This window comes from Manis pentadactyla, chromosome 16 (genome assembly GCF_030020395.1).
Source record: "Manis pentadactyla isolate mManPen7 chromosome 16, mManPen7.hap1, whole genome shotgun sequence".
NCBI classification, from domain to species: domain Eukaryota; kingdom Metazoa; phylum Chordata; class Mammalia; order Pholidota; family Manidae; genus Manis; species Manis pentadactyla.
The window spans coordinates 51,112,970-51,118,709 of NC_080034.1; the positions used below are offsets into that span (position 1 = coordinate 51,112,970).

Here is a 5,740-nt window from a genome sequence, read left to right on the forward strand (position 1 = left end):
TCCATCGTGATTTTTCCTTTCTTGTTCTGATCCTGTTGATGTGTGTTGACTCTTTTTCTCTTAATAAGTCTGGCTAGAGGCTTATCTATTTTGTTTATTTTCTCGAAGAACCAGCTCTTGATTTTATTGATTTTTTCTATTGTTTTATTCTTCTCAATTTTATTTATTTCTTCTCTGATTGTTCTTATGTCCCTCCGTCTGCTGATTTTAGGCCTCATTTGTGTTTATTTTTCCAATTTCGATAATTGTGACCTTAGACTATTCATTTGGGATTGTTCTTCCTTCTTTAAATATGCCTGGGTTGCTATATACTTTCCTCTTAAGACTGTTTTTGCTGCATCCCAAAGAAGTTGGGGCTTTGTGTTGTTGTTGTCATTTGTTTCCATATATTGCTGGATCTCCATTTTAATTTGGTCATTGATCCATTGATTATTTAGGAGCATGTTGTTAAGCCTCCATGAGTTTGTGATCCTTTTTGCTTTCTTTGTACAATTTATTTCTAGTTTTATACCTTTGTGGTCTGAAAAGTTGGTTGGTAGGATTTCAATCTTTTGGAATTTACTGAGGCTCTTTTTGTGGCCTAGTATGTGGTCTATTCTGGAGAATGTTCCATGTGCACTTGAGAAGAATGTGTATCCTGTTGCTTTTGGATGTAGAGTTCTATAGATGTCTATTAGGTCCATCTGTTCTAGTGTGTTGTTCAGTGCCTCTGTGTCCTTACTTATTTTCTGTCTGGTGTATCTGTCCTTTGGAGTGAGTGGTGTGTTAAAGTCTCCCAAAATGATTGCATTGCATTGCATTTCCTCCTTTAATTCTGTTAGTGTTTGTTTCACATATATTGGTGCTCCTGTATTGGGTGCATATATATTTATAATGGTTATATCCTCTTGTTGGACTGAGCCCTTTATCATTATTTAATGTCCTTCTTTATCTCTTGTTACTTTCTTTCTTTAGAAGTCTATTTTGTCTGATACTAGTATTGCAACACCTACTTTTCCTCTCTGTTGTTTGCATGAAATATCTTTTTCCATCCCTTGACTTTTAATCTGTGCATGTCTTTGGGTTTGAGGTGAGTCTCTTGTAAGCAGCATATAGATGTGTCTTGCTTTTTTATCCATTCTATTGCTCTGTGTCTTTTAATTGGTGCCTTCAGTCCATTTACATTTAGAGTGATTATTGAAAGATATGTACTTATTGCCATTGCAGGCTTTAGATTCGTGGTTACCAAAGGTTCAAGGTTATCTTCTTTACTACCTTAATGTCTAACTTAACTCACTTATTGAGGTATTATAAACACAGTCTGATGATTATTTCTCTCCCTTCTTATTCCTACTCCTCCATTCTTCATATGTTGGGTGTTTTGTTCTGTGCTCTTTTTAGGAGTGCTCCCATCTAGAGCAGTCCCTCTAAGATACCCTATAGAGGTGGTTTGTGGGAGCAAATTCCCTCAACTTTTGCTTATCTGGGAATTGTTTAATCTGTCCTTCATATTTAAATGATAATAGTGCTGGATACAGTATCCTTGGTTCAAGGCCCTTCTGTTTCATTGCAGTAAATATATCATGCCATTCTCTTCTGGCCTGTAAGGTGTCTGTTGAGAAGTCTGATGAGAGCCTGATGGGTTTTCCTTTGTAGGTGACCTTCTTACTCTCTCTGGCTGCCTTTAATACTCTGTCCCTGTCCTTGATCTTTGCCATTTTAATTATTATGTGTCTTGGTGTTGACCTCTTTGGATCCCATCTCTCGGGAGTTCTGTGTGCTTCCGTCATCTGAGCAACTATTTCCTCCCCCAGTTTGGGGAAGTTTTCAGCAATTATTTCTTCAAAGACACTTTCTATCTCTTTTTCTCTCTCTTCTTCTTCTGGTTCCCCTGTAATGCAGATATTGTTCCTTTTGGATTGGTCACACAGTTCTCTTAATATTGTTTCACTCCTGGAGATCCTTTTATCTCTCTCTGCATCAGCTTCTATGCGTTCCTGTTCTCTGGTTTCTATTCCATCAATGGCCTCTTGCATCTTATCCATTCTGCTTATAAATCCTTCCAGTTTGTTTCACTTCTGTAATCTCCCTCCGGACGTCTGTAATCTCCTTCTGGACATCATCCCTTAGCTCTTGCATATTTCTCTGCAGCTCTGTCAGCTTGTTTATGATTTTTATTTTGAATTGTTTTTCAGGGAGACTGGTTAGGTCTGTCTCTGCAGATCCTCTCTCAGGTGCTGTCTGAACTGTCTTGGACTGGACTAAATTTTTTGCCTTTTCATGGTGATAGCGGTGGCTGTAGGCAGGTTGCGGGTGTGTCATCTGGGAGAAGAAAGTCCTTTCCTGCTTGCTGGATGCCGTGCCCTTCTCCACTGCCTGTGATGGTTATCCACCCTGCTGGAGCATCCAGTGGGATAATCCTCTAAGCTTCTGTGGGCAGGGTCTCCATCAGAGCAGCGCAGAGCCCTGCGGGAAGTGGCAGGCACATCAGGTGCACTCCTCCATGATAGCAGTGCTCCTGCTGGGCAGCTGTGTGCCAGCAGCGGCCTTTGGGTCTGGCCCTGGGCGGCTGTGCATTGGGCTGGGATTCCAGTCGGCTGCTGGGAGCGCACCTGCTCCCTCTGGCACTGCTGCAGGTGTGCACGGGGCTCTCCCACGTGGACCTCCCCCGGACTCCTCTGGCTCAACTGCGCCAGGTGCGTGCGAGCCGCACCCGGGCTGTTCGGTCGCCGCTGCTGCGGGCTCACACAAGCCTCTCCTGGTCCCCTCTAGCACTGTTGGTGCACGCAATCTGCTCCCAGTCCTTTCTGGCACCGCTGTCCCCGGCCTGCGCTGCCACTCTCCTGCTACTGGGCCAGTGTGTCGGGGTCTGCGCCAGTTGGAGGAATGATTTGCAGGCTGCTTAGTGTCGTGAAGGGCTTCAGAGCTGTGCTGCCTCCCCAGGGTTTAGGGCGCCTAAAGTTCCCCGGGATTCCCAGCTGCTGGCTAAGTGTGCCGGGACGACTTTGTCCAGCTATGGGGTCCCTGTCTCTTTAAGACTTTCAGAAAGCACTCACTTTTCTTTTGTCTCAGGGGCACCGGTTGTGGGGAACCTGCCCACAGGTTTTGCTTTTCCGTTTCTCTAATATCCAGCACCCCGTGCACCTTGTGTGTGCGCTCCGGGTGCGGATTTCTAGAGCTGATTGTTTAGCAGTCCTGGGCTTTCACTCGCTCCCCGTTCCAACTCCTTTCTTCCCACCGGGTTCTGGGGTGAGGGAGCGTTTGGGTCCCGCCTGGCCGTGGCTTGTATCTTACCCCCTTCGTGTGATGTTGAGTTCTCGCAGATATAGATGTATCCTGGCTGTTGTACTGTATCCACTGGTGTCTCTTTTAGGAATAGTTGTATTTATTGTATTTTCATAAATATATATGTTTTGGGGAGGAGATTTCCTCTGAACTACTCACGCTGCCATCTTCCCATGATCCCTTCCCATGTGGCTTTTAATAAAACTGAAAATACACCTCTGCAGGCCAGAGCCACTTTTCTCTTACTGCCTCTAGGACCAAGGTCTAATCCTAAACAAGACTGTTCAGCATCTATTTCCAGTGAGCTTGCTGCGGTGCCTAGTTCCAATATAAAACCTCTGGAATCCAAAGTAGTAATTTAGGAAACATCTTTAAAAACACCTTGAATACTTACCTGGCAGGGGAGATACCATGATCATGAAGGTAGTTTTCCCAGGGCGAGGCTTATGCATTGCACTCCAGATTTGCTGAGCCCTGTGATTTCCCCAAATGTTGGAAACTCGACTGCATAATTTGTGGTAGTTGGGGACTACGTTCGCACTTTTCCCTAAAGGAAAAAAAAACACAAAAACATCTTGAAGCTTTAACCAATGAAAATCCCATAATCTAACAGGTTTTCTTTGCATGGGAAATGTTGGCTACTGCCTTGCTTAAACTCAGTAGCAATGTGCAGAGCTTCTGCTCAGACCCGAAAGAGTTTACTCCCTGATCCACTCTGTTCTCTGCTCAGCCCTTGAATTGCATTCCGTCCACCCTGGAGAGTAGCAGGTCAAGCTCAGAAATTCACCCAAGTGCCCTTAAAGGCCCTTTGGTTACCTCATGGAAGCTGCTGCCACTGCCTGAGTGCTGCCCAACATTTGAGCATTACCTCCTTCCCCAAATAAAAAATCTCAAGTATGCTGCAGTTTTTTCACATCCCTAAATCCTCACTGTTTTTCCACCTGCTTCTGCTACTTCCCTTGGAAGCCCAAACTTTTAAGTGATTTGCTTCTATGTGAACACATGCTGATATCTCACCCTCAGAATAGTCATTGAAAATTATTCCTACTGCTCAAAGGCTCCCAGAGGCATTGTGGATAGTAGAAACAAGGTGGGATCTTGAAGCAGAAAACCTGGACTCAAGTACTAGGTTTCTCTCTACTACCTACATGACCATGGATCACTTAACCTCTTCAGCTTCCCCATCTGTTAAAAGGGATACACTTCCTCCTGTTTATCTCACAGCTTTGTTGAAAAAAATAGAAGGAAATGAGAGTGGTTTATAATCTATAATCCTGCTGTGCTAACAATAGCAAACATATCTCTGTATTCATTATGTGCTAGGCACTGAGTCTTGCTGTTTATCTTACTGAATTCTCACAATAACCTTACAGGACAAATATTGTTCTTCCTGTTCTACAGGTGGCTATACTGGGGCACAGAGAGCTTAAGGATCTTGCCAAAATATAATACCAGTAGTAAATAGTGACTTTGGGATTTGAATCCATCCCAGTGGGCAACCAAGCCTACTCACCATGATGCTGAGTTACTTTCCAATATAACTTCTGTATTAAACTCACTGTTAAAAATTGAGTATAGAGATGCTGTCTTGCTGAGGATGGGGTGTTGTGTCAGATCCCAGCAAGTTCACTCTGGTTTCAGTAAGACCAAATAATGACAATGGAACATTGGGGGTAGAAGGTTTTTTACCAAACTTTATTCTTGTGGCAGGTTGAGCACTAGAATCACATCCATGTCCAGCAAGTCTGCAGTCCGCCTCCAACTTTGCCTCCACCGTGCCTCTTTGCCTCCAGGGCCTCTCTGCCTTTGGGGAGAGCACTGGGTGGAGCTCTTTCTATAGTAACACAGTCAATAATAACCCACTGCCAGCATGCGTACAAGCCTGCTCCTGCGAGCACTGCATGTGCTCAGTGGGCAAGCAGATTAGGGCAGGTGAGGATCCTGGCCATGGGAACTTCCATTTCCCTGCAGAGCTCTTACTCTTGCTGTACTGGGTTAGAAGGCAGTGCTGTTGCCAGGAGCTCTCTCTTATGACCCTTTCCTTCTGTACCCCCAACTGTACATCCCTTTGTGAGACTGCTTTGGAGGAATCAGAACTACTCATTGCTTTAAAGGTCTTTTCTGTATCTACCTATTATATGTCAGGGGACATATCTGGCTAACATTATAATCCAATTTGCATACTAGTGAGGTGTACCATATCATGAGGAATCCTGCTTTTCTAATAACAAAGTAGAAACAACTGAATACACTTATGGCTATGAAACTTCAGACACTACTGTTATTTGCGTGTATTGTGAAATTTCTCAAATTTCTGTCAAATACGTGTATTTGAGAAAAAAGTATTGTGTGGATAAAGTAAAGGTTCTTATGGCCAGGACTCTCACCTGGTCCTGGTCGGCTTGCTCACTACATATGTATGGGCAACACATTGTCATTGACTCTCTATAAAGAGCTCCACCCAGTGCTCTGGGTG

At 44.1% G+C, this 5,740-nt stretch overlaps 1 non-coding gene across 1 annotated transcript; it reads left to right on the forward strand.

Moving 5' to 3' along the window:
• The first annotated feature begins 3,650 nt into the window (after positions 1 to 3,650).
• Positions 3,651 to 3,814, forward strand: LOC118915850 (U1 spliceosomal RNA). The gene has a single exon (XR_005026215.2). It is a non-coding gene; the product is annotated as a U1 spliceosomal RNA (small nuclear RNA).
• The last annotated feature ends 1,926 nt before the right edge of the window (positions 3,815 to 5,740 follow it).